At 51.7% G+C, this 24,355-nt stretch overlaps 1 long non-coding RNA gene across 1 annotated transcript in view; it reads left to right on the top strand.

The window, feature by feature from the left end:
* Positions 1-24,355, top strand: part of LOC118531965 (uncharacterized) — a 60,942-nt gene that overhangs the window by 35,282 nt on the left and 1,305 nt on the right. Inside the window, exon 3 of the long non-coding RNA XR_013448904.1 lies at positions 21,435-21,581. This is a non-coding gene — a long non-coding RNA (uncharacterized LOC118531965). The remainder of the gene's footprint in view (positions 1-21,434; positions 21,582-24,355) is intronic.

The following is a 24,355-nucleotide window of genomic DNA, read 5'->3' on the forward strand; positions in this document are numbered from 1 at the left end:
GAGCCCTGAAGGAATTCTGGCCCGCTGTGTGACCATGGGCAAAGCCCTCAACCTCTCTGAGCCCTGTTTCTACATCTGTAAAGTGATGATAACTGTCTTCCGCACATCACAGGGGTGCCGGTGAGGAATTAAGTGGCACCCAGCAGAGTGTAGGCACCTGGTGCGCCCAGCGATTCTTGGAATCCTGACTTGGTCCTGCCCCACCCCACCCCACCCCCCGGCTCCTGGGACGTCGGTCCAGACCACGCACCACAAACCAATCCTCTCCTCTCTCCAGCTTGCTTGCTTCATCCCTCCCCAGCAGTGTCTTTCCCGTAAGCAACCTTGCTGTTAGCTGAGCGAGGACGGGGTACGGGGCTGGCTTTGGAACACCTGTCCTGGTGCCATGGTTGGAAATGAGGTGCTCTAGCCCCTGGCTGTGACTCAGCAGCTGGGATGCTACTTCCTGTCCCATGGGGGCTGGGGGCAAGTCAAAGAGGAAGTCTTCTAGAGCCGTGTCTGCATGGCGTGTGTGTCCCTTTGTCCTTACAGAACATTTCATAGTAATAACCTCAGCTGTGCAGGTGACTCTGGCTCTGTCTCCCACGATGCATGTGACCTGTGAAGTCACCTCAAATGAGCTTCAGTTTCCCAGACTATAGAACATGCATCGGGACTGGACCCCATTTGTTCATTTGTTCATTCGCCAATCCGTGCATTCGTGGGGTTGTCCCACCAACATTTGTTGAGCACCTACTGGTGTACCTGCCGGGTACTGGGCTAACTGGCAGGATCCAGCTGTGAACACCTGGAGGAGGGCCACGTGCTGGGTCCCGTGAGGAGTTGCCCGTGGGTTGAAACCTGCAGCATGGGAAGGAGCCGGCTGTACAGGGTGTTGGAGGAAGAACATTCTGGGCAGCCGAGCAGCACGTGCAAAGACCCTGAGGCAGGATGGGGTTTGTGTTGTCAGCGCTCACTGGAGGGTGAGGGATCTTCGGGGGCAGGAGGAGGGAGTGGGGAGATCAGCTGGGGCCCCCAAGACAGCCTGGGGAGCTGTGCTTCATCCTTGGGCTCTTGAGGAAGCCATCGTGGGACCCTTGCTGGGGAGGGACTTGACTGGATCTCTCAGACATTTGCTGTGGGGCCTCTGGTGTCCTATCCACCGTGCTGGGCTCCGGATACAGACGATAACTAGGGGAGTTAGAGCTGATTGCATACTCTGTGCCAAGGACCACAGTAAGCCCTGATATTAATATATGTGTGTATTTTAATTTAAAAAAAACCCCACTTCAACCTCATAATGACTCTGACATAGGCCTATCCTTTTCCGCATTCTAAAGGTGGGGAAACTGAGGCACAGCGAAATCAAGTGGCTTGCCCAGGTCCCTCGGTAGTGAGGGGAGGGGTTGGAGAAAGGGGCTGAGTGTTGTCAGGATTGGGGTGGCTGGGGGCACCTCCCGGGTGTCTGGCTGGGTGACTGGTGATTGGTATGCCCACAGCGGCATGGGGTTCTCCCTGATTCTGTGTATTGGGGTGCTGTGCTTGGGTTTCTGGCCCTTCCTCCAAGAGGCAGCATGGAGTGGTTGTCCAGAATACAGGCCCGGAGCTGTGTGACTTTGGGCCAGTCACATAACCTCTCTGTGCTTCAGTTTACTTATTCATAAAATAGGGACCCTCGAGGGTCTGTAGGAATTAAATGAGCTAATGCCTGCTCTCGGAACCTGCTCGAATTGTGTTAATAAGGAAGAAAAAGGCTCAAGCTTGACCAGATGGGCAGCAAAAGGGCCCCGTTCCAGGAAATGCCTCCCAATGAGTTGCTGACAATAGTGACAATGAGCCCAGCCCGGGCCCACTTCCTGGAGCTCAGGTATCCCCGCTGCCCGGGGGTGCAGGGGCCTGACTTAGCTCCATGCCAGGCCCCGGCGGGGGAACGGGGGGGGCCTCCGTCACTTTGGCTGGACTCCTCCCACAGTTTCCTTAATCTGAAGCAGGGACCAGAAGTGCCAATCCTCGTGCCTGCCCCCGTTGGGGCTCTGCCACTGCCCACTCAGAAGGGTCAGGCGACTGTCACACGGTGCCTCATGTGGACATGGTGACCATCTTTGGGTGGCACAGTCATCTGGTCAGAAACAGAAACCACGTGACCCTCAAAGGGAAGGAGGGCAGAGAACCCAACTGGGATGTCCCCAAATCCTGAGGACTCCCTCTGGCAGCCTGGTGAAACCCACGGGCCCCATATAAAGATTTTACTTTATTTCCAAATATCTTGGGCTCTAGTTGGACAGTGTATTTTCCAGAGGTACTGACCACGAGAAAAATGAAAAAAACGAAAACAAAACCAAAAAACGAGAAAAATGAAAAAAACGAAAACAAAACCAAAAAAGGTGAGCAGAGGGCAGTGCTGATGCCCTTCCCGGGGTACACACATTTGGCTGGCTTCTGAAAGAACAATTCTACAAGCACGGAGAAATGTGTGTATCTTGGTCAACTCAGAGTTTCCACGGTGGGCACTTCCTGTGGACCATCTTACCCAGTAGAAACATAACTAATGCAGGCCACGTGTGCCTAATTTTCTGGTAACTGCGTTTAAGAAAGTGAAAAAGAGGCAGAGGAAATTAATTTCAACAACATATTTGATTGAGTCCGATATACCCAAAATAGTAACATGTCAGCCCGTAATCAGTGTTTTAAAAACATTCCTGAGGTATTTTCTGTTCTTTTTTGTTTTTGTGTTTGTATCAAGTCTTCAAAACCGGGTGTGTGTTTTACAGCACGTCTCAGTTCCGACCAGCCGTGTTTTGGCAGCTCAGTTGGCCACACGTCGCTAGAAGCCACCGCATTGACAGCAGCTCTAGACGTTGAAATTTCCTTATAGGGAAACTTGGGGGTTTTTTTCCCCCTTCATTTTACAGTTACTTAAGACCTGCACTTTGTGTCTGGTTCTTTTTTTTTTTTTTTTTTTTTTAAAGATTTTATTTATTTATTTGAGAGAGAGAGAATGAGAGAGAGCACATGAGAGGGGGGAGGGTCAGAGGGAGAAGCAGACTCCCTGCCGAGCAGGGAGCCCGATGCGGGACTCGATCCAGGGACTCCAGGATCATGACCTGAGCCGAAGGCAGTCGCTTAACCAACTGAGCCACCCAGGCGCCCTGTGTCTGGTTCTTGCCCTTCTTTTGTTCTTTTCCTTCTCTGTGTAATCTGATTTTGATGAGGACTTGATAAAGCTGATCTTTAAGGTGAATCTTCTGTCTTTGCCCATACTTTGAGTGTTCTTTTCTTTCTCAGTGTCATCTTTTCCTCTCTTTTGAGAATATTTTCCTCCAATATTTTATGGTGAAAATGTTCAAACATATAGAAAAGTTGAAAGAATTGTCCAGTAAACACCCCTGTACATATCATCTGCATTGTGTTTTGTTACATTTGTTTTATCACTTGCCCATCCGTCCATCCTTCAGTCTCTCCATTCCTCCATCTCTCCATCCCTCCATCCCTCCATCTCCCATCCATCCATCTATCCACCCTCCATCCTTCCATCTCTCCATCCAACCATCCATCCATCCATCAACCCTCCATCCCTCTCCATCTAACCATCTATCCATCCATCCTTTGGTCTCTCCATCCCTCCATCTCCCATCCATTCATCAATCCATCCATCCATCCATTCATCCATCCATCCATCCATCCATTCATCCATCCATCATCCATCCATCCATCCTTCGGTCTCTCCATCTCTCCAACCCTCTGCCTCCCATCCACCCATCATCCATTCCTCCATCCATTCCTCCATCCATCCATCCCTCTATCCTGCCATCTCTCCATCTATCTTGCCTTCCTATCTTTTTGATGCATTTCAAGGTAAGTTGCTAACATCAGTACCCTATCCTTAAACACTTGGGCACTTTTGTTTTTGCTTTTGTTCTGGGCATGCATTTCAGTAACTAGAGTTGAGTATTCAGGATCTTTTTCAATGCCCCCCCCCCCCGCCCCGCAAAATAAAATACACAGCTTACAAAAGAAGCTAGCTAAGTATAACTGCAGTGACAGTCATGGGATATAAAAACCCTTGTGATTCCTGTTAGTGACAGAGTCACAGGCCTGTGGGTGTTGCTACATTAGGAAGTGAAGTTGTATACTAAATTTCAGTTGGAGGCTAGTGCAATAAAATGTAATTTTTTTTCCTATCTAAACCCACAGATCCTCTGAATTTGGGGACCCCTAGTCAGTTTTTATTTCATGAAGCTCAAATAAATCCTGCCATTACCATGTTAAGGCAAATGCTACCAAGAAGAAATACTGAGCATTATCATGTGCATTATCTTATTTAATCCATGAGGATAAAAGAAAGCTGTTTCTCTACTCACAACATGTCTGACATCAAATATGCAGGGATTCCCCCAACCAGTTCTCCCAACTCTCCGCACACCAACTGGGTATCCCCTAATTTAATTCAATTCTGACCCTGACTACCTGGAGTTAACCCCACAGGTTAAGGGCTCAATCCCACAAGACGACCCCACTTCAGACACCAGTCACAAATATTAGGGCCCCAGAGTGTCCCCACTTCTGTCTGACTTGGCTGCAGTTGAGGACCTTCGTACCCCACCCCACCCAGGTTTGATAATTTGCTGGCACAGCTCCCAAAACTCAGAGACATCTCTGTTTACCAGTTTATCACAAAGGGTATGATAAAGGAAACCTATGGATTATGGACAACCAGATGAAGAGATACAATAGGGTGAAGTCTGGGAGGGTCCTGAGCACAGGAGCTTCCGACCCCGTGGAGCTGGGGTGCGCCACCCACCCCGCCGCACATAGATGCGTTCACCTTGGAAGGTGGCCGAAGCCTATAGTTTAGGGGTTTTTATAGAAGCTTCATCATGTAGGCATGATGGATCATTAACTCAACCTCCAGCCCCTCTCCTCTCCCTGTGGACAGGATGGGGCTGAAAATTCCTTCTAATCACCACTTGGTCTTTTGGGAGAGCAACCCCTATCCAGGAGCCCACCAAGAGTCCCCTCATTAGAACAAAAGACACTCCTATCACCCAGTAAATTCCATGAGGGTTAGGAGCTCTGTAGACTATGGTCTGGACTGACTGAGGGAAGCCATCCCGCTGGGGCACACAGCCCACCTCTGCAACCTTGGACAAGTCACTCAACCTCTCTGTGCCTAGTTTCCTCTTCTGAACATCCAGATAATAGGACCCATCTCAGGGTTGTCGAGAAGGTTAACTGAGTTAATGTATGCAAGCACTGGGAAGCCTAGTACACAGGAAGTGGCGTGTAAGCGTTTGCTACGATTATGATCTAGAAAGTGCCTTTATGCGAGGAACATTTCAGATGAGGTTCCAGCCCTGGGGCTGCAGGCCTGGCCCAGAAGGTGGGTGTCCCTGCCACCTGCTGTGGAGCCCCCCCACCCCATTCCTGCTTCTTTGTGGACTAGTGCCCACTCTGTCCGGCACTGTGGACCTGATACCCCAGCTTGGGTCACATGCCCCCGTCCTGGCTGCCAGGAGCCTGGAGTCTTCCCAGGAGTCTTCCCAGTGGGAAGCAGGGCTTCGGCCCGCTGAGACCCATAAGGGGGGGAATTTCTCCAAGTGTGGGAAGGGCAGTCTGGGCCCCAACAGATGGTGCTCTTCTTGCCCTGTATGCAGATGAGCAGAATGAGGCTCAGGGAGGAGACGAGCCGGCCTGCGAGGGCCCCACCGTCTGGCTCTCTCCTACCTCCTGCCTCCCCCATAAACACCCAGGGGCTTTGTGCCGCCAAGAATCTGCTCTTGCCCCAGGGTGGAGATGCTGGAGGCGGCCCACAATGCAGGCCTTGAAGGAATGAAAAGCCCCAAGTCCTGGATCAGAAACGCCCTTTGTTGTCCCCCACACAAAAGGTTTCAGTCCCTAGGGTCAGGAGTGGGACGCTGATGGCCAAAGGGGGTCCCGCTAGGGATGCTGATCCCTGATCCAAGGAGGGAGGCCGGAGGAGCTGCTGCAGTTTGGGTTTGTGTTCTGGTTTCCGGCGGAGCCTCATTTCTCACTTTGGGGCCCACTGTCAGGCCCCAGGCTGTGCCCCGGGGGGGAGGGCAGCACGGGGGTGGGCAGTGGGGTGTCTGTGGTCAGACAGACAGCAACCACCGTGTGTGGGATGACGTGTTGCAACCGGAGAGATGACACAGGTGCGCTAGGACGGGAAGGCTCCCCGGGCCCCATGGCCACACCCAGATGTGTCCTGTCCCCAGCTGGCCACGGGAGGTAGGGGAGGGGAAGGGAAGCACTGGAAAGGGAGTGACCCACGTGGGGGGCTGGCCGGAGGGGCTGCGTGCACGCATGTGGCACCTGTGCATGCATTCTTATATTCTGAATGCATCTGTGTGCGTCTGTGTGTGTATGAGTGTGTGTGGGGGCATACGTCTCTTTGTGTATCTGTTTGCATGAAGTTTCCATCTGGGATTACATGTATCCCCTGTGCGCGTCTCTGTGTATTGGTGTGTAGCCTAACGCATACCTGTGGTTTATGCTCATAACCATAGCACTTACATGGCGCTTCTTGTGTACCAGGCTTCCCAGCGCTCACGTGTATTAACTCAGTTAACCCTCTCGCCAACCCATTGGGGCGGGTACTATTATCTCAATTTTCAGAAGAGGGAACCGGGGTACAGAGAGGTTGAGGGACTCCCCTGAGATTCCAGCCATGGGATCTGACCCAGGCTGGCTTCCCTAAGTCAGCCCTCAGGCTCTACCTGGATAGGCACCTCTCGGGGAATGAGTCCACCCACGTTCCATCCCAGCACGATGTACACACGGGGTGAAATGTACACCTGCCTGTGCGGTCAGACATGCGTGTGGGCAGCTCTGTGGTTCACGTATGTGTGTGCATATGTGTGTGCTGGGGGCTGAGAGGCCTCCCTCCCTCCCCCCCTGGCCCTCCCCCACCCCACACCCCACCAGGCCCCTAGCCAGCCTTTGTTCCCTCTGCTGTGGGAATCCTGTGGAATTCTAGGCATTTGCTTTTCGAGGGTGAGGGGCGGGTGGAGGGCGCAGCCTGGTCACTTGCAGGGGCTGGACCCTGATCTCCCAGAGAGCAGGGCTGATGATGTTTGCAGAACCCAAAACAAGGTCTGGGTGACATCTCCCCTGGGCCTGGAGCCCTGCCTGCAGCCGCCTCTACCTGACTCTGTGGGGCCTCCTCCAGGATGGGCCGGCCAAGGGACCCCATGTGCCAGGACACCAGGCCAGAGGGCGCAGGGGAGGTGGCGCAAGACGCTCTGGGTCATAGAGTCAGACACAGCTCTTTGTCCTGAGCTGGGGCCTTCGGGAGCCTCTCGGCCTCCCTGGGCTGCTTCCTCCTCTATAGATGCCTTTCCAGCAGGGAGTGCACCCTGGTGGCCCTCTATCCCTGCCCAGCTCTGGTGCCTCCCCCCACGTCCTCCCCTTGCTCATCCTCTCGGCTTTCTCAACTTCCCCTTGCTTTCTCACTGCACCTGCCCTGGGTTGAGAGTGACCCCTCCCACCCCCCAAAAAGATATGACCCCCGGGACCTGTGAATGTGACCTTATTTGGAAACAGGGTCTCTGCAGGGGCCATCAAGTTTAGGATCTCGAAATGAGATCATTCTGGATTTAGGGTGGGCCCTAGACCCAGTGACTGATGTCTGTAGGAAGCGGGAGGGAGGGTTTGCAGCAGAGAGGCAGAGGTGCCCGTGACGACCGGGCGGATGGAGGGAAGCAGCCCCAAGCCAAGGAGCCCCTGGAGCCCCTGGACACTGGGAGAGGCAAGGATTCACCCCTCAGGCCTCCAGAGGGAGCACGACCCTGCTGACACCTTGATTTCAAACTTTTGGCCTCCAGCATGGGGAAAGGGGAAGTCTCTGTTGTTGCAGGGCGCCCAGTGTGAACTTTGTTCCGGCGGCCCCGGGAACCCACTGGGCCACGCCTGCTGCCGGCCCTGAAGTGCACTTAGCCCGGAGCAGCCTGGTATTGGGGCTGAGGGGCACCATATTTGCCAGGAGGTGGAGAGAACCCACCTGAGAGTGACGGCAACGCAGAGGAAAGCAGGGCCAAGAGGTTGAGACAGACCCCTGACAACACTGCCTGAGCGCCTGGATTCAGCCAGGCCTGAAACTGTTCCAACCCCAGCTTCCTTGTTGTTCTGCAGTTCTGCTCCTCGTCTGAATTCCACCACCTGCTACGGGCAGGTGACTTTCACCGCGTTAACCTCGGTTTCCACACGTGTAAAACAGGGTCGATCATGACAAAACTTCTGTAGACATTGCTCGCTGAGCCAGGTCCATGGAGAGCAGCTGGGATTGCTGTCCTCGCGAGGACTGTTACCCTCGGGTGGCACCTGTTGTCCACCCGTCAAGGGGCAATGGGAAACTTTAATTTGATGGGGAGGGTGTACATGATAAATAAACGTATCTTGTAATGTGTGGCCATCACAAACCATGGTCCACATCGGCTTGGAGGACAGTGTCATTGGCTTAGCGTGGTGCTTGGCACAATCACCGTACAATTAGTGGTGGTGTCTGATTGGCCGCTGGCTTTCATTCACTCACTGGCTTTCATTCAGTCACACCACACCTGTTTCCTGAGCATCCACACCGCTCTGGCACCACCTTCATGAAGGCAGTCAAGCCAGAGGGCTATCCTCAGGGTGCTTGGTCTTGTTGGGGAGGCGACTGAACAAGGAGATCGACAAGCACAAGACGGGGAGGCGGGTGGGGAGCAGGAAGGAGGCCGGCCAGGGTCAGGAAAGGCTTCCCGGAATCAGGGGCAGCCTGAGGCCAGAGCAGAGGACAAGTAGGCCAGGAGTAGGTAGGGAAAGGCATCCCAGGCAGCAAGACCAGCAGGTGCAAAGGCCCAGGAGCAGGAGTGTGTGGAACAGTAGGGACTCATCAGTATTCCGAGCAGCCAGGGCCCAGGAGGTGGGTCATGGTGAGCCAGGAGGCCCAAGAGGTCTCCCCCAAGAGCTTGGCCTGTGAGGGGCTGGGCTTATCCTCAGGGCCTTAAAGATCATTGAAGTAATTCTGGTTCAAGGCCAAAGCCAGACTTCCGACATCTCTTACCGAGTTCCTTCTGTTAGTACCCCCCACTTTATGGTCCAGACCTGATTCTCATGCCCATGCTTTTCCATCCAGAGGGACCACGACTGGGAAGGGAAGTGAGGAGCCAGGACTCCCAACACAGAGAGGTTTAGACGCCCCAAAGACTGGGGCTCTGGTAACACCTGGCATAAGGAAGGTCAGTCAGTGTCTTTGGGAGTTGGGTAGGGCCCAGGAAGACCCTACACACACACACACACACGCACGCACGCACGCACGCACGCACGCACGGTGACTGATTCCAAGACTTGCACCACAGCGCCCCCAGGCCTGGGACACTGAGAGATATGTGCAAAGGTGAGACTTTTGGGGCGCCTACCACATACTGGGCTCTGGGTGGAGGAGCATCTAACACAAGATCATGTTTTATCTGCACTGCATCCTGCGATCCACACACCGCTGTAGCCCCAGAGTCAGGATTCGAACCCAGGGTGCTCGACCACGGTGCTCCACTGTCCCTGGTGAAGTCTTCCCAACCCAGCTGCAGCCAACTGAGGAGTCCCTTCCCTGAAAGCAGCTATGGGGTCCCGCTAGGGAAGGAAGGAGCTGCCCAGATCCCGTTTGCCAGGCCGCGGCGTGCTGGTAGCTGTGAGGAGAGGCTTGCCAAAGCTCAGCTGCCGCCCCCACCCCTCACCACCCCCCTGCAGCCCAAAGGGAATGACATTCCACTGCTCCTGGGAACCTCCCCCTCAAAAAGCCTCATGTACCCAAATCCCTATCTCAGGCTCGGTTTCTAGGGGACCTAACCCAAGATGAGGTCATGTCTGATTTCCCCAGCCTAGAATCTTCCCATATGCTCTCCATCTTTCCAGAAAGTCTCACTTCCTTGGCTCCGCCTTTGAAGCCATTCTTCATCTGTCTTCTGCTGCCCTCCCCCCAACCCCTCTTGCTTCTAAGGTCCTGTGCTAGCCCACCACTCCATAAGAAGGGGCCAGACCGACTTGTTTGGACACTTTCTATGGAGATGTGTATTTCCATCCATTTCCAGAGGCCCCCTGGTGCATTGCAGGCATTTGTTGGGTGTTGATTTGGCTGGACATTCCCTAAAGTGTTTTCCTGGAGCTTTAGAAGACCCAGTCAGTTCCCAGGATTCTGAGCTGGAGGAGAAAGGAGCCATGGCACAGATATTCTTTTCACAGGAACATGGAAAATCTGGGGTGGCTCTGAGCATAGCAGGTTCTCTGGGGCCACACCAACCTCAGGGCTGGTTGGGGCCAGGATGAGTAATGGTTGTTAGGCAGAATAACCTGCTTGAGGAATGAACCAGGTCTTAGTTTGGCTGCTGATTCATCACCAAAGAATGAGAGGTATTTCCCCCTCTCTCCAGTCTCCTTCAAAGAACAACTACGTGTTTGTGTTCTGAAGGGCTGTGTTCGCCTTGGGCCAGTGGAGAATCGAGAGGCCTTGGTACATTAGTACAAAGCCTAGTACCTTCGTCAGGACTCACCCATTGCAAAGAACAGAATCCCACTGAGATTAGCTTCTGCCAAAACAGAACCTATTGTTTTGTGTCCCTGGAAAGTTGGGTGTGCAACAGCTTCAGGCCTGGCTGAATCCAGGGGTTCGGGCAGTGTTATGGGGGATCTGTCTCCATCTCTTGGCCCTGTTTTCCTCTGTGTTGCCTTCATTCTCAGGTGGGATCTCTCCATCTGTTGTCAAGATGGTGCCCCTCAGCCCCAGGTTTTTATCTCACTAGCCTAATAGAGATTTTCTCTTCAACAATTCTAGGAACAATCTTGGGGTTGAGTCTCATTGGCTCAGCTTGGGTCCCATGCCCCTTCCTGAAGCCATCACTATGGCCAGCCTTGGTCATGTGCACAGTTCAGCCCAAGAACCTGGGGTGGGGCTAGGAAGAAGGGGAGTTTTGGCAAAATTGGTGAGAGATGCTGTCTACACCCGGATGGGGTGTCTAATCATAGGGGGTGTAGACGGGGCTGCCTGGCAGAGCCTTGTGGTGGTGGTGGAGGGGTGTCTCTAGGGAGGCAGGCTTCTCTGTGGCAAAGGCCTGTCCCCCTGGCGAGGAGGATCAGATCCCAATTTCATCAGACTTGGAAAAGTAAAGTAATGAGATCATTCTCACAAGTATTATGGAAAAATTCATACCATGTCCTAAATTCTGGGACTTTCCTCAGTCAGCTCAGTCTCCAGAACTTTTAAGGAAGTGGCTAAGAACATAGGATCTGGAGTCAATCCCTAGGTAGGAATCCTGGTTGTCAGTGTGACCTTGGGGCAGTCACTCAACCTCTCTGTGCCTCCATTCCCTCATCGGAAAAATGGAACCATGGCATTTCCTGCTCATGGGACCTCTGTGAGGATTAAATGAAGCTCTGAGAGTTTGGGTGACTTGCCTATATCTCAGGGGCTAGGATTAGCACCAGCTTGGTTGACCCCACATTCTAGGCTCTTTCTGTCCCCAGCGCTGACACAAGCAAGAGCTTGCTGACTGTTGTATGAATGAAGGAAAGCTTTCCCTCCTTCTGCTCCGAGCTCCATCATTGGGCTCCTTGAGTACCCAGGACAGGGGAGCTCAGGGTCTCCTGAGAAGCCTATCTTAGACTCGGTCCCCCCAGAAGCAGACTCAGACAAAGATTCGGGGGGAAGTCATCCCAGGGCACACTGTCATCTTATCTGACCATGCTGACCTTCATAGAGTCTCATCCACTGCTTTGCTTCCACACTCCAAACCTCATGCATGTTCCTCTTCTGGCAAATTCTAACCCAGAAGGTTCTGGGAAACTGGTTTCCAGCTTAACTGGGTGGACGCAGCACACTTGTCCCCCCTCCTCAGGTCCTCCATTCCATAGCTGGGCAGCTGGGTACCTTGGCTCTCCCCCACATGACCTGCTCCTCCTCCCAGAGGGAGCTCATTTCCTTACACGCTGGTCTCAGGCAGAATTCCAAGAGGGTGAGGGTGGAAACCCGGCTTCCTATGGCCTAACCTCAAAATTTGCAGGATCACTTCTGCTGCGTTCTGTGGGTCAAAGCATGTCACAAGGCCAGCCCAGATTTGAGGGGTGAGGAAACCAATTCCATCTCTTGATGGTAAGAATTGCAAATTACTGTGGCCATGTTTTTCAATCACAACACACCTAACTGCCATTGTTAGAAGTTTGTTATGGGAAACATATTTAGGTACGATGACAGAGAATGTCAATGGAGCCCACTCGAGATGTGCAGGGCACGATCTGTGCAACTGTTTGGATGGCCCTGCTGATGGCCATGGACTTCAGTGTTCTCACATACTCGCTGTGGTAGGTATCTGTTACTTTTGAATGCCCAGTGTCCAGCACTCCTTTTGGGGATAGTCACTACCCATCCATCACCTGTATTTTAGTGGGGCTGACCCTCTCAAACTCCAGGTGTGGGCATGTGACCAGGAATTCTATCACTCTAACCATAGCGATCGGTCAAAGGATGGGCATATGATCCATGCCAGACCGTGAGATTCAGTCATGGGCCTTTTGCTGAAACTGTTGGGAGAAAGGTGTTCTCTTTTCCCCTTTTGGGGTTGCTTGGCTGATAGGAAGCCTGGAACTGCTGGAGATCATCTTTGCAATCAGAAGAGAAGGGACTGCCTGAGAATGAAAGTCACAGAGGAGAGCAGAGTTGAGAGAGAGAGAGAGAGAGATTCCTGATGACAGCATTTGAGCTCCTGGATCCAACCATGCCTGAAGTCCTTACTGTGGACTTTCCATTTATGTAAGCCCATACATTCCCTTTGATGTAAGTTTCTAGCCCTTGCAACCAAAAGACATCTTAATGATACAATGCTATACAGCTACTTGGGTCATAATGAGGATTCAATGAGCTAACAATATATAAGGAATATACGGCTTATAGGGGTCCTGTGAAAGGTAAGCTCTCAGGAATTTCTCTTCTCCCCCACCCCCTACCCCCCAGTGGATATAGTTCCAACTTAGAAACTACTAAATGTATTGAACCATTTAGAACAGGCATGGATGGGTTTGGCTGGTTGTAGAAAAATAAGCACGTAAAACCAAAATTTTACATTACCGCCTGGACTCTTGACAACCTCTATTCTTCATTTAAATTCCGAAAAGGCAGCAGAAAAGCCACGGCTTTAAATAACCGTGTGAAATGATGCAAAAACAATCTCAAGAGACACCCTTTGTGTTTTCTCTGCAAGAGGACAGAAGTGGGGCAGTGTGGAGAGATGGACATCTGTAAAGACCGTCTCCTCCATCTGCACAGAATTAAAAAGGAGTTCACGAGTGTGGGGTCTAGAAGTGGCGCTGTCATGACTGCCTTCTCCTCGGGCGCTCGGGCTGCCCTGAGTTTGTTTTTCCTGGGCCTGAGCTTAGATGTCGGGGCGCGGGTGGAGGGGGTCCTGGGATTTCTCCCCACCCAGCGAGTCGGGGGAGGCCGCAGGCGGCTCGGGGTCTGCGTGTTTGGAAAAGTGTTCCAGCTGATTGTTTACTCTGTGTCTACAGCCGGCCCACTATGGTGGCCACACCGGGCCTTCCAGATGCTTCCAGCTGGGGCCCCATAAACAGGCCGTGCTGCCTGGCCCATCATGGGGCCTCGTCCGCCTTCCCCACTCGGGCTGCTGGAGTGGGTTGCCAAAAATGCCCCCCCCCCAAACTGAGTCTCCCCCCCCCCCCCCCCCGCCACCAACCGCTTTGAACTGGCAGGTCAAGGACCAGAGCAAGCCCACAGATGCGTTTTGTTTTGCTCTGTTTTATTTTGTGTCGTATTGTTTAATTTGAGCTGGCAATTCAAACTCAGAAGGTTTCATAGGGGACTCTGGATTCTGGTTTGTCTTGAAAAAATGGGAAGGTCTTGCAGTCCCGGGCCTGCAATCCCCCCACCAGCAAAAAGGGGCTACAGTTAAGCAGCACTTGGGTCTGGCCCCGAGTTTTGGTGGCCCCCGAAGCAGGCTCTGACGCCGAGACCTGGGTGCAAAGCAGTTGATGAGGGAGAGGGTCCCGGGAAGCACGGGGAGGGGCTGGGCAGGGATTACTGGTGTCGGTGGGTAGTCCCTGCTGCGGCCCCACTGGGCACCCCTGGGACACCATGTAGAACGTGCCTCGGGGAACTGGGCTGGTGCCCTGCAGCTCCTGTCTGTTGCTGGTGGGGGGCTGCATCTGGGGTATTTACTCCCCCCGCACTGCAGGTCTGCCTAAGAGAAAGACCTCACGGATGGGGAGTCATCGTACACGCTGTTGACGTGTCCTGGAAGGGCCACCACAGCGCCTGCCACACCCTTTGCGCAGGGCCTTGTTCTCTATTTGCCACACTCCCCACCCCTCCCTATTGCCTGTCCTCCTGGTAGGAGGCCATTTGGGATTCCTTCCTCGTGTCGTCATACTCAGTGCGGCTGATTTTCTTACAGAGGAGAAACACCCCCTCTCTGTTCACATCACCTTCAAAAGTGCAAAAGAAAACTAGTAGCTCAGGATGCCCTGTGGTTTTAAGTACACTTGGCTCACTTCTATTTCTGCTGCTGACCTGGTCCCTGCAGGGGGCTGAGCAGGTGGCCTCTCACGTGCCGTGTGGACGTCACGTGGCAGTTAGGGCCCCCGGGGTGCTGGCTTCCCCCTGATGACCACGTGGAGCTATGCCCACTCTCAGCCCGCGTCTCTCTCATCCACCCTCACGACAGCCCCTGGCAGTCCCCTCCACCCACCAGGAAGCAAGGGCATTACCGGGGTCCCTTGCTGGGAAGAAAGCCATCCTGTGCTTAGCCCACCGCACACAACAAAGGCCCAGAGGAACGCATCCAACATGCTCTTTAACCCTTGCATTCTGACAGTAACCAGAGTAGAGGCAGACCCCACAGACTAAGGGCTCTGACCCCTGGCGGCCCCCACTTTAGATGTCAGCCTCCCCACCCTTCTGCCCAGCTGACTACAAACTCGGGGCTGCCCATGACTCCCCCCCCCCCCCCCGCCACTGCCCCAACTTCGGGTTCCATGATTTGCTAGAAGGACTCACAGAACTCAGGAAAGGACTATTCTCACTCTTATAGTTTATTATAAGAGGACAGAGGAACACCCAGATAAAGAGGGATGTGGGGTCTGGAAGGGCCCTGAGCGCAGGGTCCTCAGTCCCCGTGGACTTGGGCTACGTCACCCTCCAAGCACGTGGATGTGTTCACCAGCCTGGAAGTCCCTCAAACCCCATCACGTAGGGGTTTTTATTGAGATTTCATTATTAGGGAGGCTTGACCGGCCACACGATCCCCCTGCCTGGAGTCATCTTATTAGCATACGAAAGACTCTCTGTCATGCAGGGAATCCTAGGGTTTTAGGGGCTCTGTGCAGGAACCCAGGGCAAAGACCAAATACCCCTTCATGCTTCTGCTTTTCTCAAACTCCTTCAGCTTGAAGATGTCTAATCCTTACTGGAGCTGGTCCCCTCGGCACCTGCGACATCTTTCTGACCCCTGCCTGAGCCTCAGCCTCCCCATCTGAACAGCGGGGATGACCCTTTCCTTGCGTGTTGTGGGAACGAACGAGATGTATGGGTCTGTGCGTGGATGCTCCAGGCCCCAGGCCTGGCGGGGAGCCGAGGGGCCCCATAGAGCAGTGACGTTCGTCCCCATCACTGTTCCCATCTTCGAGATGAAACCGAGCTTCGGTGAGTGAAAGTGTCTTTGCCCAGAGACATCCGGCAGCGTGTGGCAGGGCTGAAGCCAAATTCCCGGTTTCCAGGATGTTCTTTCTGTTCAGCCTTACCCTTAGCCACCACTGTGTTCCTAGTTCCACCAGCCCGAACTGCCCTGGGGTCACCTGCCTGCTGAGCCTGCGCCAGCGCCACACCTTGATCTCAGTGTTCCCCTGTAACAATGCCCTTCCCTCTCCTCTGCCAACGAACCATGGCTTCACCTGGAGCTGCTTCCTCCTGGAAGCCTTCCCTGACTGCCCTCTCCCTCTGGGGGCTCTCCCGGCAGCCCAGTATGAATCAGCAGGGGCCCTGCCCTCCAGGAGTTGGCAGCATGTGAATCACGGATGCCTCTGCAGTGGGGCAGGTCTAAACAGGCAGACAAACCTCCTTCACAGAAGGTACCCAGATAATTAGGAGAAAGCAGCCCCAGGGACCTGGCATCTGGCTGCATTGCCTGTCCCCCTGGGTGGTGCAAGAGCTCTGGTCTTCCTGCCCACGTGAATGTCCTTCCCTCTCTCTCACCACAGGGATCCGAAGTGGAAACATAAGCTAGAGTCAAGAACCCGACTGGCTGCCCTCTCGTGGGAAGCAGGCACCTCCTGGTTATGCCCCATACGGGACAGCTTTTGCAGGGACCACGTGCCCCTGTACCGCTCCAAGGAATAGGGATCTGGGAGGGGACCCACCATCATCAGGAGCCACAGGGAAGCTCTGATGCCCCCCAGTCACCTCTGGTCTAGCAAGGTGGAATTGCTCCCACAGAGGGCTGACTCACCCCTACCATGTCATTTCAGCCCCTCCTGGCCTCCCCGCCCTTCCTGGGGGCTCAGACAGACAGACAGGTGGGGAGCAGGGGTGAGGAAGTCGGTGGCCGGTCGTGAGCTGGGGCAGGGGAGTGGGGACACCCAGGGCTCTTCAGAGGCTCAGGATCCAGGCCTTTCGTGCTCTGGCCTTGGCTATCTTTCTGTCCAGGTTGCCCGGGCATGTAGGTGTCCTGCCGGCTGGGTTGGTTCTGCTGCCCACTGGCCACGTGCCATGTGCTCTGGCTACAGGTGGCCCCACGAGAGGTCAGCCAGCCGTTTCCATGGAAACCACCTGGGAGGAGACTAACGCCCCTCCTTCCTCATTTTTCTACCTGCCATCCAGAAAACCCTCCTGTCTGGGGCCTGAGCATCTCCCCGCCTAGGCTGACACCCCCCACCCCCACCCCAAGCCGTGGCCCCAGTGCAGATGAATGAGAGCCCAAGGCCACCGCACTCCCGGAAGCCATAGTGTCACAGGCCTGGGAAACTACCTGGTCTGACTTACGGGAGAGGCCCGATGGTAAATCTGGACCCAGCTAGCCTTGTTTGTGCAAGATCCACTTCTCCAGTTTCGGTGGCGTGGGCAGTGCCTTGAGGTCCTCAGGCTCTGAGGCTGTGTTTCCATCCTCCCCAGGGGCATGTGGCCACGCTGGGCACCTACATTCTGATAAACCTATTTGCCAGGCCAGGTGGTGATCTCAGAGCCTCCAGGGGGGGCAGAAGGCCACCGCATGTCACTTGTTTGGGCAGGGGGGCGGGGGAAGGCTGCTCGCACTCCTCTATCCTGCCTACAGCACAGCAGCCAAAAAGGCTTGGGGGGACATGCTCTAATTAGCTGCTGCTTAAATAGCTATGTCCAGGCAGTGGTGGGTGGTAAAGAGTCTTTATAGGCATGTCTTCTGAAGATAGGGTTGCTAGATTTAGCAAATAAAAACAGAGAATGTCCAGCTAAATTTGAATGTCAGATAAACAACAGATCATTTTTAATGTAAAAATATCCCATGAATTATTTGGGACGTACGTATGCTAGCAAAAATTATTCATTGTTTATTCAACAGTCAAATTTAACTGACTATTCTGTTTTTTTCTGGTAACCATATCTGGGAGGTAAGACGGCCCACAAATTTTGAGGCTCCTACCCCCTTGGCTTTTCCTTCCTCCCCCTCCCCCTTAGATTTAGTTATTTGTGTGTACTGGGTGGGGAGGGGTGTCAAAGTGTTTCCATCTGGATTGACATTGTGATGAGGTCTTGGCTTGTCCCCGACATACAAACTGGCCACCAATTCACATCCTCCCAACTCCATCCAAGAGTGAGACCCTGGCCACATGAGCCAGCTGTTCCTCCTTCTGGTACATCATGGGCCACCTTGAACGGTTGTACAGGTTGTACACAGTGCAACTCCATATTTGAAAATACGACCCTTTGCAGTTGTGCAGTGCACAACCTGCACAACCCTATACAGCAACCCCTTTCCCATGTCTAGACTTTAACCACCAGGAGCTTTCTTTCTCTCATTTGCTCCTTAAATTGGGCTGCCCAAGGACACCATCCCCTTGCCCCCAACTCCCTCCATCCAAGGAAAACGTGGGCAATCTGGGAAGGCCTGTAGCAGTGTTTAAAAACAGTTGAGTGCCCAGGCTGTGCACAGAAGGGCTTTTGATTCTCAGGGCCGAACTAACATCTGCTGGAGGGGCACTCCCTTCCCGCTGCCCAGCGTGCGCAAAGAGCCGGATTAAAGATTTCCTGCCCGCCTGCCCGCCCACCACATCCTTTCCTGCTCCTCGGCCTGGCCAACCCCCCCCCAACCTAGGCATAATTTTAGAAACTTAATAAGATGCTGTGCCGCACATTCTTGGCCTGGAGCCTGTGGGGGCAGGTCCTAGAAGAATACAGACATTTCTTTCTTAGGCCATGCCAATAGAGATCCTCTGTTTTCCCCGGGGACAGGTTTCTGAGGGGCCATTGTACATAGACGGGCTCCTCGCACACTCGCTTCTTTGTAGGGTTCCCCCCACCACCCCATCCCACCCGCGCTGGATTATTTTGCAGGGTCAGTGCCAGCGTCTCTTCGCCTTTCCTGCGGTTCCCCCAAAGCTACCAGGAGCAGTGGGGATGGGGGCGGGGGGCCTGGATTCAACGGCCCCCAGTGGCGGTGGCGGTGAGGATCCCTTTGCACATTGCTGAGGTCATCTGGTATCTCGAAACTAGAAATGATGGGCGAGGGCCTCTGGGTCTGGGGAAAGAAGGCTGGCTTGATTTTAGGATCCAGAGCTTGGACAACACTGGAAGGCTATTATTCCCTTCCCAAGCCAGGAAAGCCTGAGTGGTCTTTTCAGATTTCAAGGAATTGCCTCATTCCTGGAACGGATGTTCTCGAGGCTTCTGGAGTTCAAGGGAGAAGCGGGTAGGAAGATGCACATCCAGAGTCTACTATCTAGTGGCTAATGTCTATGAAGCACTTGTATGGCAGGCTCCGGCTGCAAGCGTCTCCTTCATCTTCTCTTCCTTCAGCCGTAGTGGATGGGTGACCATTGATGTGCCCATTTTACAGATAAGGAAGCTGAGGCTCTGGAAGATGAGGCGTCCATGGTCACGCGGCAAGGCAGGGTCACAGCCAACACTGAAGCCTGAATCCTCAGCCTTGAGAGTCACCCACCCACCCGAGTCTTTTGTTGTTGTTTAAAAAACAGCTTTTTTGAGATCTCATTCCCATACCATACGATTCCCCATCTCAAGTGTACAGTCCCGTCAGTGGCTTTCAGTATCTGGAGTTCTGCAGTCATCCCCCCCCTGAGTTTTAGCATGTTCTCATCATCTTGAAAAGAAACCCTTACCTCTTAGCTATCACCTCCCCTGCTCCCCCAGCCCCTGGCAATGACTCATCTGCTCGCTGTCCCTGTGGATCTGCCTCTCCGGGACATGGCTTATGCATGGAATCGTACAAAATGTGGCCTCTTGTGTGCGGCTTCTTTCACGGAGATCATGTTTTCAGATGTGAGGGCGATCTGGCTGGGACATCCGTCACCCCATTGATCGCCGGGGTTGATTCGGTTGATCCGGCTGCCTGGGCAGGCATCCCCTTCCTCCCTCACCGCCCCACGTGCGTCCCTCCCGAGGCTGCGTGCTCTGTGGAAGAGCGTGACCTTCCCTGAGAAAGGAGGACCGTTCTTCAGTCGAGGGTATCCGAGTAGCTGTGCTCCCCCCCTGCTAGAACCTCCAGACAAAGCTCTCACTGAGCATCATGTTTTCAAGGCTCATCCACATCAGAACGTGCATCAGACATTACTCCTTTTATGACCGGATAATATTCCACGACGTGGATGGACCTCATATTTGTGCATTTGTCTGTTGATGGACATTTGGGTTGTTGCCACCTGTCGATTACTGTGAATAGGGCTGCTAATAGGGGATCTCAGGATCCCCCCCATCATAAGAAAGCTGTTCCAGTGCCTACCTGTGGGCCTTCCTCATGCTGGGATTTCCCTGCCTGGGGTCCCCCTACCCGGTCGGATCTGACGATGCGTCAGGCTCCAGCTCACCTCCCTTTCCTTGCAGGGGTCGCTCTCTGTTCTTCTCAGCTTCCGCAAGAGGCGGGGAGGTTGCTCTGCTTCTGCATCCTTTGCCCTGTCATCCTCTTGCTGTGTGATATTGGGCCACTCGCTCAGCCTCTCTGGACCCCAGTGCCTTTCTCTGTGAAATGAGGACCTCATTCTGACCCCATGGGGCTGCCATGAGGACTGACGTGGGCAAGAGCTCAGCGTGCTGGCAGCCCGGAGACAGGCGATGTGGCATTGGGGTGAGCGTGTCTTCGTCTCTGCAGCTGGGGGGATTCTCACCCCGCCAAGTCCCAGCCCCCACCCCCACCCCCACCCCAGGCCCTGGTTGCTGTCCTAAAACACCCTCAGCCTGCCTTGGAGGAGCTCGGGCTAGAGCACATGTTCTTCACCACGTGCAAGTTTACCGCTCAGGGACATTTGGCAATGGACCTCTTCAGTTGTCACAGTGGGGTGAGGGTGCCATTGGCATCCGGTGGGTAGAAGCCAGGGCCGCTACTAAACATCGTCCAGAACAGGACGGCCCCCAACAATGATCCTCCCCAAATACCAATAGCGCCAAGGTTGGGAAACTCCGATCTAATAGATAGTATCGTTACTCATTTTTCCTGTGTGTATTTATTCACCTATTAACATTTTTCTACTGAAGTATAATTGACATAGAACATTACGTTAGTTTCAGGTTATAATGGATTGTTTCGATATTTGTATATGTTGTGAAATGATCACCACAATGAATCTAATTACTGTCACTATTCAGTTACGAAACCCTTTTCTTCTTTTGATGACAACTTTCAGGATCTGTTCTCTTAGCAGCTTTCAGATACGTGCCACGACATGATTGACGCTGGACATCACATTCTTAGGACTTGTTTATTTTATTTAGCACCTCTTGATCCCCTTCATCCATTTTGCCATCCTCACTCCCAGCACCTCCGCCAGCAACCGGCAATCTGTTCTCCGTATCTATGAGTTTTGCTTGGTTTTTATTTGTTTGTCCAGTTGTTTAGATTACAAGTGGAAGTGAAATCATATGGTATTTGTCTTTCTCTGTCGGACTTAGCATCACGCCCTCAAGGTCCATCCATATTGTTGCAAATGGCAGGATTTCATTCGTTGTTATGGCTGAGTAGTATTCCGTCGTGTATCTGTACCGCATCTTCTTTATCCATTCACCCATCGATGGACACTTAGGTTGTTTCCATGTCGTGTCTCTTGTGAATAACGCTGCAGTGAACATGCGGACGCAGATAATCTTTCCAAATTAGTATTTTTGTTTTCTTTGGATAAAAACCCAGAGGTGGAATTGCTGGATCAGATGGTAGCTCTAATTTTTTTTTTTTAAGATTTTATTTATTTATTTATTTATTTGACAGAGAGCACAAGCAAGAGGAGTGGTGGGCAGAGGCAGAGGGAGAAGCAGACTTCCCACTGAACAGGGAGCCCGATTCGGGACTCGGTCCCAGGACCCCGAGATCATGACCTGAGCTGAAGGCAGACGCTTAACCGACTGAGCCACCCAGGTACCCCGAGTTTTAACCTTTTGAGGAGCTTCCGTACTGTTTTCCAAAGCGGCTGTACCAGTTTGCATACCCACCAGCGGTGCATGAGTAGTCCCTTTTCTCCACATTCTTGCAAATACCTATTATCTCTTGTCTTTTTGATACTAGCCATTCTGACAGGTATGAGGCGATAGCTCATTGTGGTTTTGATTAGCATTTCCCTGAGGAGTGATGTTGAACATCTTTTCATGTGTCTGTTGGCCGTCTGGATGTCCTCCTTGGAAAGAAATGTCTATTCCGATCCTCTGCCCATTTTAAAGTTGGATTGTTTGGTTTTTTTGTTATTGAGTTTTATGAATTCTTTCTTTTCGGATATTAACCCTTTATTGGGTATATGGTTAGGAAATAATTTCGCCCATTCAGTAGGCTGCCTTTTCATTTTGTTGCTTTATTTTTTATTTTTTTGTGCAGAAGCCTTTTAGTTTGATGTGGTCCCATTTGCTTAGTTTTGCTTTTGTTTTCCTTGCCTTTGGAGTCAGCTCCAGAAAAATCACCACCCAGAGTGATGTCAGGGAGCCCACCACCTATGTTTTCTTCTAGGAGTTTTATGGTTTCAGGTCTTACAGTTAAGTTGTTAATCCATTTTGAGTTAATTTTTGTGTGTGGTGTAAGAAAGTGGTCCAGTTTCATTCCTTTGCATGTTGCTGTCCAGTTTTCTCAACACCATTTATTGAAGAAACTGCCCTTTACCCACTGTATATTTTTGCCTCCTTTGTCATAAATTAATTGACCGTATACGCATGGGTTGATTTCTGGGTTATCTGTTCTGCTCCATCCATCTATGTGTCTCTTTACGCCAGTACCACGCTCTTGATTACTATAACACTGTAGCGTAGTTTGAAATCAGGGAGCATGATGCCTCCAGCTTTGTTCTTCTCAAGATTGCTTTGACTCTTTGGGATCTTTGGTGATTCTGTACAAATTTTAGGATTGTTTGTTCTATTTCTGTGAAAAATGCCATTGGAACTTTGATAGGGATTGCATTGAATCTGTAGATTGCTTTGGGTAGTATGAACATTTTGACAACATTAATTCTTCCAATCTAGAAGCATAGAATATCTTTCTGTTTTATTTGTATTTTCAATTTCTTTCATCAGTGTCTTACAGTTTTCAGTGTACAGGTCTTTCATCTCTTCGGGTATATTTATTCCTAGGTATTTTATTCTTTTTGATGCAATTATAAATGGGATTGTTCCCTTAATTTCTCTTCCTGATAGGTTGTCGTTAGTATATAAAAATGCTAATGTGTTTTTGTGTGTTGACTTTGTACTGAATTTATAACTTTTCCGAATTTATTAGTTCTAACCGTTTTTTTTGTGTGTGTGGTCTTTAGCGTTTTCTATGTATAAAATCATAGTCTACAGCTAGTGACAGTTTTACTTCTTCCTTTCCTAGTTGGATAGCTTTTATGTCTTTTGCGCACCTAATTGCTATGCCTAGCATTTCCAATACTATGTTGAATAAACATGGTTAGAGTGGACATCCTTGTCTCATTCCTGATCTTAACAGATAAAGCTTTCAGCTTCTCACTGTTGAGTATGATACTAGCTGTGGGCTTGTCATACACGGCCTTTATTATGTTGACATATGTTCTGTTCATACCCATTTTGTTGAGAGTTTTTTTTTATCATAAATGGATATTGAATTTTGTCAAATGCTTTTTCTGCATCTGTTGAGATGATCATACTATTTTTATCTTTCATTTTGTAATGTGGAATATCATGTTGATGGATTTGTGGATGTTGAACCATCCTTTCATCCCTGGAATAAATCCCTGTATGTATTTTATTGATAACCTTGCCCCTTGTCAAAATGGATTAGAAGTAACTAACAAAGATCACAACAAAAACAATGAGATTTTTTAAAAGGAGGCAACTGTCATTAAAAAAAAAAATAGGAGGAAGGGAAAATAAAACAATACCCATGTTAAAGCACACTACTGCTTCCAGAGCTGGAAGGTACATTTGATCTGAGGTTCCTAGTGGCCAGAGCAAAAAGGGAAATAATCACAGTGCTTACCATTCCAAAGTTGAAGACAAATTAAGAGCTCAAGGGAAACCTGGCTTTCCCGGGTCTGAAGAACTCAAGGCTTTTCTCTTATCTGCCCTTTATCCAGGGCCCACAGCAATGTGCTAAAGCCGACACTGTCCTCGACGACTACCCTACGCAATAGCAAATGTCACAGTCTCTAGAGCAGGCCTGTGACATAAGGCTAAGGCCAGCTCAGCAAACGCAGCCCTTTTTCAAGCGCCTGACCTGAGTATGGTTGTTTACTTTCCCGACCTATTGGCAGAAAGCAGAGTCTGTGCTTCAGGCAGTTCAGAACGATGACGGTAACAGGCACTACTAGATTTCAGAGCTATAGTAGATTTCAGATCCTTCTGGGCTCTGCGTGCTTTTAGTGCCTGTGACTCCAAAGTCACCTTGTAACGGACCTAGGGTCGCGGTTGGAGAAGGGAGACAACTTGACAGGATTCCATAAGGCCCTAGGCCTGGGTTCAGCCAGCAATCCATCAGGCATTCCATGATCCAGCCGGCCTGGGTTCAAATTCCAGATTCACCACCCACTGAGTTCTGTGACTCAGCTAAATTCCTTCACCTTTCTGAGCCCCGGCTTTCTCTTCTATAAAATGAGGTTTACAACAGTCTCTACTCGTTGGGTTATTGTAGAGATTAAAGGAGATGCCGTACATAAACAAACACACAAAACCACATAAGCCAGTAATTGTTGGCAT

The sequence above is a fragment of the Halichoerus grypus genome, chromosome 6 (genome assembly GCF_964656455.1).
Source record: "Halichoerus grypus chromosome 6, mHalGry1.hap1.1, whole genome shotgun sequence".
Classification (NCBI taxonomy): Eukaryota; Metazoa; Chordata; class Mammalia; order Carnivora; family Phocidae; genus Halichoerus; species Halichoerus grypus.